We start from the raw sequence: 10683 nt of genomic DNA on the forward strand, positions 1-10683 counted from the left end.
CAGAACTCCCTTGGAGTTCAATTATGCTTGTCACACCCTTGCTCCTGGCTCCGCCCCCAATGTCTCCTGGCTCCACCCCCAAAGTCTCCTGGCTCCGCCCCCAAAGTCCCCAGATATTTCTTGAATTGGACTTGGCAACCCTAACAGATCCTCTGTTTTTCTGCCCCTTTTTAAGGGCCAGAGTCCACAATATCCCTGCCTGTGGCAGCTTAGGGCAGCTCTTTGCTAATGGCCAGTAACAGAAACAAGCTGTTTAGCATGCCACCCCTCAGGATGACCCATTAGCCATACACAAGGGGGTGCCCTCTGAACATGGCAAACGGGAACAGTTCATGTGCAGCAGCAACCAGTGGGGTTCTAGGTGTTGAAACTGACATGTCTGGGAAACTCCTGCAGGTTCATCAAGTGTTGAGGTTGAACACGCAGAGCTTTATCCCAGAGAGACGGTGGGATAACTTTAAAAAAAAAAATGGCTTCAGAAAAGGCCTGACATATGGGAGAAGTGGAAGGTGTGGTGTGGTGTGGTAATTAAAGTATTGGTCCGAACCTGGAATACTCAGGTTCGGTTCCTCACATAGGGGCACTACATAAACTGCCCTGAGTTTCTTGGAGGAAAAACGGGGGCATAAAATGTGATAGCTCCATTCCCCTTGCACTTGGGGAGGGACGGTGGCTCAGTGGTAGAGCATCTGCCTGGGAAGCAGAAGGTCCCAGGTTTAATCCTCGGCATCTCCAACTAAAAAGGATTCAGGCAAATAGGTGTGAAAAACCTCAGCTTGAGACCCTGGAGGGCTGCTGCCAGTCTGAGTAGACAATACTGACTTTGATGGACCGAGGGTCTGATTAAGTAGAAGGCAGCTTCATATGTTCTGTTATTAAGGGAGGGACGGTGGCTCAGTGGTAGAGCATCTGCTTGGGAAGCAGAAGGTCCCAGGTTCAGTCGCTGGCATCTCCAAAAAAGGGTCCAGGCAAATAGGTGTGAAAAACCTCAGCTTGAGACTCTGGAGAGCCGCTGCCAGTCTGAGTAGACAATACTGACTTTGATGGACCAAGGGTCTGATTCAGTAGAAGGCAGTTTCCTATGTTCATATGTTCACTTTTCACATGGACAGGCGAGTTCAAGATACCCATATTATCGCTGTCTTCCCCCCTTTACTGTGGATGATAACATGTCCAAGAGGCTGTTTTCCTTAATATGGGAGGGGAGTGGGAAGATAGGAGTTAACCTTCCAGCACCAGCCGCAGTTCCAATCCACACACACACACACAGAGGAGAGGGAGAGATGTTGTTCCATGTCAATGTGCAGCTTCAGCTCCAGTTCCAGCCAGCATTCAGCCTTCCCACAGTCTCCTTGGATAGCTGCAAGTTACCAGGAATGGACCGCCTAGAGGGTTCTCAAAGCTTTTCTCCATTCAACACCAGCATTTTTTTTCCCAGAGGAGATTTCTCTTCCAAGCACCTTGGGATGCTCAGCCGTTATTTGTTCCAAGAGACTTTCCGGACAACTCATCCACTGCTCCATGGCCTTCCCAAGGGGCAGCAGCTGAGATAACTTGATTTAGGACTAGGAGGGATTAAAAGAACTTTTGGCTTTAGTGTTTCCACAGAGACTCCTGGGTCATGCTAATGGGCCTGGGTTGCAGGACTGGATGTGATAAGGGGCAGCTCAAGAGGATTCCCACTCAGTGACGGTTGCATTCCAGCTGTGGGAAAACTTCTGTTGCTGTTCAGCCCAGGGCTCTGATCTGGAGAACACAGTAGGGCCTGGGAGACACCCCTTTGAGTTCTGTGGTGGAAAAAAAAGCCATGTGAATGAAGAGGCCTGGCTCTCAAAGCAGTTGCCATTTCAAAACACGGCTTCCCATCGCATTTCCTCTCAGCAATCCATGGATTCTTTTCAACTGTGATGTGCTGTTCCATTTTCTTCTGAGAGTATATATCTATACCTCAGCCTGGCTCAGTAGCCATTCTCTTTGCAGTGAAGTTTGAGGATTAGTGGCCTTGTTTAAAAAAAAAACAACAACTCAGCACCCTGACCAAATTAGGATTCTCTGGAGGAAGCCATGGCTATTCAGTTACTATTAAAAACTTATAGAAGCATGTAGCGCCGATGTGCCCTGAGCTCATTCAAGGCTAGGGAGTACTGTGTGGAATACCAGGCACTCAGACAGTAATAAGGGCTTTAACACACAGCTTTTAGGGACTTGCAACCAATGTGAAGTCCACACGGCTGGTTTCTCAGGCTTACCACAGAAGTGCCACAGTTGGAAAGGTACCCAAATTTGATCCCTGGGCTCACTTCACGTGCTGCCACTTGTTCGTGGGGCGGGGAAGTAGAATTAAGGTCTGTGGATGGCATTCCCAGAACAAACCTTGGCATCCTAATCTAGTGTCCATTTACTGAAGGGTACCTGCATTTTGTCCCCGTAGACTCTAACACGGGTGGGAAAGTGTGGGGAGGGGGAGGTATGTTTAAAAGGCAGAATTCTAGACTGGTGGGTGCGACAGTCTGTTGCAGACAAACAAAGAGCTTTGTGGTAACTTTTGTTCATGGGGAGCTGTTGGCAGCAACAGGGCTGTGCCTGCCCTATTGTGTTGCTGTACAGCTGATGTTGCACAGCATGATATGCAACAAAAGATCATTACACAGCTCGATTCTTCTTTGCTATTAAAGCATTTCCCCTTAAAGCCAGATCTTTCTCCGAATAGCCCCGTGCATTAGGGGAAGCCATTCTGGTAAAACAGCTGTCTTCCTTGGCAGAAGGCATTGAGATCACCAAGGCTGCCTTATTGACAAACTTTGCATTATTCTATTTATTAGTACAGCCTGGTTCCCCCCCCCCCTCCCTTGGCTGCTTTCCCTGGCTTGAGTGCAACAGGGGCAAAATGTTCTCGGTCAGGTCAGGTGTATGCTGAGTTGGAGCAAAATTACCTTCCACAGAACGGATTGGTTGACTGAACACTCCAGGAGAGGATGAGGATGAGCACAGGACAAATCACTCATATGACTGACATCTGTAGAAAAATATGCATGTATGAACATATGAAGCTGCCTTATACTGAATCAGACCCTCGGTCCATCAAAGTCAGTATTGTCTACTCAGACTGGCAGCGGCTCTCCAGGGTCTCAAGCTGAGGTTTTTCACACCTATTTGCCTGGACCCTTTTTCGTTGGAGATGCCAGGGAGCAGGGATTGAACCTGGGACCTTCTGCTTACCAAGCAGATGCTCTACCACTGAGCCACTGTCCCTCCTACATATGAAGCTGCCTTATACTGAATCAGACCCTGGGTCCATCAAAGTCAGTATTGTCTTCTCAGACTGGCAGCGGCTCTCCAGGGTCTCAAGCTGAGGTTTTTCACACCTATTTGCCTGGACCCTTTTTCGTTGGAGATGCCAGGGATTGAACCTGGGACCTTCTGCTTATCAAGCAGATGCTCTACCACTGAGCCACCGTCCCTCCCTATACTTACATGTATAGTAAGTAGGTACTAAAACAGTCATCTGTGGAGTCAGGGTTGGATCCAGACTAACTTTTCTGATCACTCAAGGAAGTTCTGTCAATGAAAAACAACCTTCCTGCCTGCCCCAGGACCTCTCTGATCTCGCCGCCACCCCCCCATGGGGCACAGGGACATGAGCGGCAAATAGGCAGTCTGAAGCATGAAGGGGGAATTGGTGGAAACGACCCTTCTTCTGTTAGTAGATAATTTAGTCTGGCTCCAATCCATGACTTTTGTAGTAGGACTGATTTTCCGCTAGCCTTATGCCGCTCTCACGCTCCTCTTCTCTGCGGGGGTTCCGTCGGATTTCACACTATCTGCCCCGGGGCTGCAATTCACTCCACCTCTTTTGCACAGCAAAAAAACAGTTTCTGTTTGCAGCGCAAAAAAGGCGAAGCTAGCTGCAGCCCCGGGGCAGACAGTGTGAAATCCGACGGAACCCCCGCAGGGACGAGGAGCGTGAGAGCGGCTTAAGGCTAGTGGGGAATCGGTCTATGTGGAAGTAGAGGTAGCTGATGTGCTGCCATGTACGATGTGCCCCCAAGGAGTTCTGGGCAACATACATGATTCTCCTTCCTTCGTTTTATCCTAACAACACTGTGAAGTAGATTAGGCTGAGAGAATGACTGACCAAGGCCACCAAGCAAGGTTTTTTTCCAATTAGGACAAATGAAACAAAATTGGATGCACCTTTGACCTACGTTGTGCAACTCCTGGGGTGCAAAATGCTTTCCTGGTCACCTGCTGATATCATTTATCTTTTTGTGTCTTTTAGGGCAAGCTACGTGGATGAAAACCGAACATTTCCTGAAGGAGCAGTTGTCAGCCCATGCTGAGGAGAGCAAGATGCAATGACTGGCTATTTTAGTTTGCTAGTCCCTAGTGAAATGGTATCTGGCACCCGTCAGAGTCTACTTTCACCTGTTTTTACTTGTCATTTTTAAAACGAGGTCAGGATATTGTTGTAAATACCAGTGAACAATAGGCAAAGATGTAATACTTGTCCAAAATACCTTTACCTATGTTATGTCTTCAATGTAAGTGTTTGGATATGACTGAAATGGAAATCAGGAGCCAGTATATATGCGGTTCTGTAGACAGGACATTAATTCATAAGGTTTCCATAAATCGGAAGCAACTTGGCATGACTTAACACACATACACACAGAACTTCAGTTGTAATGACTTCCCCGCCCCCCCCCCCAAACTGCCACAGGCATTAGCAAGGTCCTGAGGAATTCAGTGCTAGAGATCATGCATACTTTTACACAGAGTTACAATTCCTGAGGGAATCAAATGGATGTTCAACCAGTTCAAGCTTGCAGTGCAGAGATGCCTCATGGCCATGGTCCAGAACAGAGATAAGTATGCTTAAAGCCATTGTAATCAATGGGTTTAAGTGTGCTTAACTTAGTACTGGATTCTGGCCAAAGTGTCTTGAAGCCCTTTCTCAAACGTTAGGAAGAATGCTACAATGGGGATACAAACTTTGAAATCTAGCTGCTTAGGCACTCTCTTCTACATATGACTCCAGAAGTCTGCCTTTTATTTCCCTTTTTTTTATGTTTGCACAGATTTATCTGCTTTGGAAATTGCTTAGGTAATGACGTCTTGTCCCTCTGTTCTGCCTGTCCCTTTGACTCATTGCGGCTGATTCCCAAAACTTGGCCACAGTTTTTGGTTTCCCTGCCCAAATCTATTCTCAGTCTGGAGATAATGTTGTGTTTGGCAGCATTTCTGAAAGATAGTTCTTACAGATTTGAGCTCTTAGTTAGTTTCTTCAAATGATTTCTTGGGGGAGTCAGCCCCTCCTACTTCTAGCCATCGAACTTCAGAATGGTTCAGATCTTGGTAAAACACACAGAATTGGCATGCACTGAATGCAGAGGCTTTGGAAATGAGGTTGCCGGCAATACAAGGGATATGTCAGTACTTTCAGGAGACAATATTCTAGTGCGGTGGCTTTAAATCAGAGTATCTAGAAAAGTTGTTGGTCTTAGTGGGATCTCCAGCGCAAAGTGGGATCTCCAGCAGAAAGCCTTTTGTGCATATATACTACTCTGTATACAGCACTACCTTGCAGCGTCTATGAGTGCTGCGGGAATCTGTTCCTTCATTTCCCCCCCTACTGAGTGCAAACCTGGATTTTTTTTTTGCCCATTTCCTTTACAAAAGGACATCGCTGAAGGAAATTAGCATCTTGTTTCTTTTGGAGGGTCACAGTGGCCCTGCTCTCCCTGCTGGAATGAGTTATACAACATTCTCTCTGTGTCATACAATACATACCTCTCCCTGCACTTTTTTGTCCTGTCGGGGTGTTCTGGGGGGAGATGCTGTTCTGTAGATTCCGAGTCCTGTACACAGAGCAGGGGGGAAAGGGATGCTGCTCAAGAGCCAGATGGAGTTCCAGCCCCTGGAACTGCCATCTGCTTCTTGTCAGGTTGTTGTGACGTGCTTGTTCCTGGTTGACTGATGACGGAGGTTGTTGGACTGCAGCACAAGGAAGTGGTTATGGCATACGCTCCCTTGACCATATTCCACGCCTCCTTGGGATCACACAGGATGCTGGTTTTTTTCCCTGGGAATGTCATTGCTTGATCTCTCCTTCACCTCTTTCCCCCAGCACATGCCCTCAAAATGGTCATCTCCAGGGGGAAGTATGGAGCCTTCACTCCCTCTAGTGGCTTGGTCCCAACAGAGCCTTTCCACAGAAGGATTTATGCTTGGAAAGCATGATTTCCCAACACCCCCCCCCCCACACACACACACACACTACAGTCCCAAATGCTACTCCCCAGAAATATTTCAGGTGGCATTTCAGGGTGCTGCAGTGGAACGCGGGAGGCAAAAACTAATAATCAGTGATCAGAAATCCTTCTGTTTAAGAACATGCTGTGCTGGATCCAAGCCACTATCCTTTGACCCTACCAGAAGGTTTCACAAGCACAGCTATCTGCCTTCAAGCAGGTCCAGGGAGCTGATTATTCTATATACCTCTCCCCCTCACCCCAATAATAGGGGAGGGATGGTGGCTCAGTGGTAGAGCATCTGCTTGGTAAGCAGAAGGTCCCAGGTTCAATCCCTGGCATCTCCAAAAAAGGGTCCTGGCAAATAGGTGTGAAAAACCTCAGCTTGAGACTCTGGAGAGCCGCTGCCAGTCTGAGAAGACAATACTGACTTTGATGGACCAAGGGTTTGATTCAGTAGAAGGCAGCTTCATATGTTCAGCAATGCATGATGCAGCTCACTGGGTTCTGCCCAAAGGATTTTTTTTTTTTTGTAATATCCCTCAGTGGTCTTTGAGGTCACTTGCACAAGGCTTTGTTTGACCTAGGATGGATGCTGTCAGGAAGTAGGTTTGGTCTCACTTCTCCATAGCATCATGGTGCTTTTACGCACCTCCTGTGTCTCCCCCATTTTTCCTGTGATCTCTCTCAAACCTGTTGTTAGGAAAGGCCTCCGCAAAGCTGGGAGGGCTGCGGTATGGATGAAAAAGGCTTCATGTTCCCCGCCCAATCCACTCCAGCCGTTTCCCGGCCCGAGTGCAATGATATCCCCCCTGCCCAGGCTACTGGCAGCCATTTTTGAGTTTCTGTTTTAAAGTGGCAATTGACATATTAGATACATCACAATGTAAATCAATTTTTAAAGACTCCACATTGATGCAGGGAGGAATGGCTGCCATGGGGGGGGGGGATTGCTGTCATGTCACTGCTGACCTATGGCAAGCCCATACAGTTTTCAAGACAAGAGAACGTCAGAGGCGATTTACCTTGGCATAGCAACCCTGGACTGCCCGGGTGGTCTCCCATTCAAGCATTTAACCATGACTGACCCCACTTAGCTTCCAAGATCTCACAAGATTACACTAGCCTCTGCTAAGGAGAAATGCAAGGAAATTCACCACGCACAAGTCCTCTTGCTATTGTGATGCATTACCTTTAAAGGTCATTGCCTTTAAAGCCCTATATGGCCGAGGACCTGCCTACCTTAGGGACCGTCTCTCCCCGTACGAACCCCAGAGAGCACTGAAGTCAGCAGGGAAGAACCTGCTGACCATCCCCGGGCCAAAAGATGTAAAACTCCAGAGCACCCGTACCCGGGCTTTCTCTGTTATGGCTCCACAGCTGTGGAATCAGCTTCCAGAAGAAATGTGGGCCCTGTGGGACTTCGAACAGTTCCGCAGGGCCTGCAAGACCGTCCTCTTTCGAGTGGCCTTCACCGACTAAAACTGCTAAGTAAGCTCACCAGCTGTATAACAGCACTAACATATTAATGTTAATTTTATTGTTTTTTAGAATTTTAATAGTTTTTAATTAATTGTAGGTTTATGTTGTTAGCTATGACACAATGTATGTATTGAATTCCTGCTGTTAGCCGCCCTGAGCCTGCCTTGGCGGGGAGGGCGGGATATAAATAAAATGTGATGATGATTGGCAGCGGCAGCAACAACAGGTAAATCCCAAAGAACCCTTGCAGTGCGGAGCAGACCTGGGTCTTTGGACAGAGCCATAGGAGACGTTCAGGTTCTTCCCCAAGAGCCCTCTGTCAACAGTGACGTTCCAGAGCAGAGGGGCGGAATTGTCCATTACAAATATAGCCTTTCTCCAACAAACAGAATCCTCCCATTGTTTACAGGGTTTTAAATTTCAAATTAGCGTGGGGGAAAGCTGGCAACTGCCTGTGAGGTATTTGAGCTTGGCCGGGAAGTATTCCTTTCTGGTATTGGCTGGGTTTATCTGGGAGAACCGGGTTTGATTCCCCACTCCTCCACCTGTACCTGCTGGCATGGCCTTGGGTCAGCCATAGCTCTGGCAGAGGTTGCCCTTGAAAGGGCAGCTGCTGGGAGAGCCCTCTCCAGCCTCACCCACCTCACAGGGTGTCTGTTGTGGGGGAGGAAGGGAAAGGAGATTGTGAGCCCCTCTGAGACTCTTTGGAGTGGAGGGCGGGATACAAATCTAATATCTTCATCTACCTCATAGGGTGTCTGTTGTGGGGGACGAAGGTAAAGGAGATTGTGAGCCGCTCTGAAACTCTTCGGAGTGGAGGGCGGGATATAAATCCAATATCTTCATCTACCTCACAGGGTGTCTATTGTGGGGGAGGAAGGTAAAGGAGATTGTGAGCCCCTCTGAGACTCTTTGGAGTGGAGGGCGGGATATAAATCCAATATCTTCATCTACCTCACAGGGTGTCTGTTGTGGGGGAGGAAGGGAAAGGAGATTGTGAGCCCCTCTGAGACTCTTTGGAGTGGAGGGCGGGATATAAATCTAATATCTTCATCTACCTCATAGGGTGTCTGTTGTGGGGGACGAAGGTAAAGGAGATTGTGAGCCGCTCTGAAACTCTTCGGAGTGGAGGGCGGGATATAAATCCAATATCTTTTTCTTCTTTTATGGTTTCACTCTCCAGCCAGGCTATTAGCCAAGCCATTGGACTGTGTGAGGATGTAATGGAGAGGTTTTTTGATTACATAGGCAGGCCAAAACAGACCATAGGAGCACATTTCCCCCATTGAAGTCCGTGGCCCAGTGAATGGAGCAGTGCCAGACCAGCGGTTTTGCTTTGCCTTGACTTCCTTTCTGCAGTGCCGCTTTTGCTAGGATGGTACTATTGGGCCTGTTGAGGAAACCCTTCTGCATGCCAGGGGAATCCTAAATTTGCAAAAGAAATTTTAAAGACTAAAAAAAGAAACAGAAATTTGCAATCCTAAATTTGCAAAAGAAATTTTAAAGACTAAAAAAAGAAACAGAAACAGAAGAAGCCTCGATGTGTAGTTGAGCCTGCTGTCTAGAACAGCTTGGAGCGATTGAGGCCACCTGAGATGCATCTGGACCTTTAAATACGTTCTTTGCCAGCTGAAGGGCTTTGCAGCAAGTGGGCTGATTTTCTCCCCTCTCCTCTACTTTTGTCATCTCCATCCCTATGAGAAGTCTGATGGGTTTTTTTTAGATCCCAGACACTCTTCTGCAGCCTTGTTTAGGACAGTGGGAGACTTCTCCCTGTGAGAGTAAGAATGAGAAGGTGTGTGTAAGGGATCTAGGCCCTGGCTCCAGACTCTGTGCGGCTGCAGGACTGTCCCAAGACGGACACGCAGGGACATCACCACAGAAACCGACCAAAGGGCTGCCTGATGCCAGAAAGCTTTAAAGCCACCTGTTGGCCCAGCCCCTCTGTTTTCTCTCCTTCTCTACCAAATCTTTACTGCAGCGATCACAAGAAGAGGCAACTCAGTGGACGGATGTGACAAGAACTCTCTCGATGTCTCCCAGCCCAAGGTGCAGTGCTGCATCTCTGGTCAGTTGTGAGTCTGAGATGAAGCACTGTAGCTCGGGAAGGGAGGAGCAACGCAACTGAAGGCCTGGCTTCTCCTTTACCGGGCCATGTGGAATGGGGACCCCCATGCAAGCTGGTCTGCTTTGGAGCTCTAGGGCCCAGAACAATTCAGTTGGATTGCGGAAGCAGGAGAGGAAATGATTCCAGAGCTCATGAAGCAAGGGACAAAATGGAACACGGAGAATGCAATAGCATGCAGAGAACACTATTAGTAAAGAGAAATCTCTGTATCGCAGCCCACTCTAAACGGGTGGACTTCCAATTTGCTGGGAAAGCTGGAATTGGTGTGCTTGGAGACCATCCATCCGCTACACTATCATCCTGTTACATTGCTGACCCTTCACGACGCTTCTCCTCACTTGAGAGCAAGAGAGTTTACAGGACAGGAAATATGGAGGTGTCCGTAGTGTTGCAAGCCATGTGTCTCAGCAGTTCGACAGTTATAAAACATGATCCAAGAAATGTTCTTTTGGGGATCACAGACAGGTGCCTACATGATTATATGTTCATATTTGCATACAGGGAATATGCATATAATAAGTGATCTCTTTCTGTGTCCCCATAATGGGAGAGGAATAGTCCTCCTGGAGCATTCATGCCTGGGAAAACAGAACTCTAGCCTAGCACTTGTCACAGGACACACTAGGGATGGGCTTCTTGATGCTATCTGGCACTACCCAGTGGCAATACTGAGCGCTGTCCGTAGGAGAGAGATGCCATGCACATAGATATAACCCCTGTTAGCATTATCACGCCTGAACTCCGTCTGCAGCAAGAAGGAGAGAAGGAATTAGAGAGTGTCCTTCCCACTGTGTCCTCGGGGTCCAGTTTTCCCAGGAATCC

The 10683-nt window shown here is 48.0% G+C and overlaps 1 non-coding gene across 1 annotated transcript; it reads right to left on the reverse strand.

Moving 5' to 3' along the window:
- Positions 1 to 3389: 3389 nt before the first annotated feature.
- TRNAI-GAU (transfer RNA isoleucine (anticodon GAU)) lies at positions 3390 to 3456 on the reverse strand. The gene has a single exon. It is a non-coding gene; the product is annotated as a tRNA-Ile (tRNA).
- Between the last annotated feature and the right edge of the window lie 7227 nt (positions 3457 to 10683).

This window comes from Heteronotia binoei, chromosome 5 (assembly GCF_032191835.1).
Source record: "Heteronotia binoei isolate CCM8104 ecotype False Entrance Well chromosome 5, APGP_CSIRO_Hbin_v1, whole genome shotgun sequence".
Taxonomy (NCBI): domain Eukaryota; kingdom Metazoa; phylum Chordata; class Lepidosauria; order Squamata; family Gekkonidae; genus Heteronotia; species Heteronotia binoei.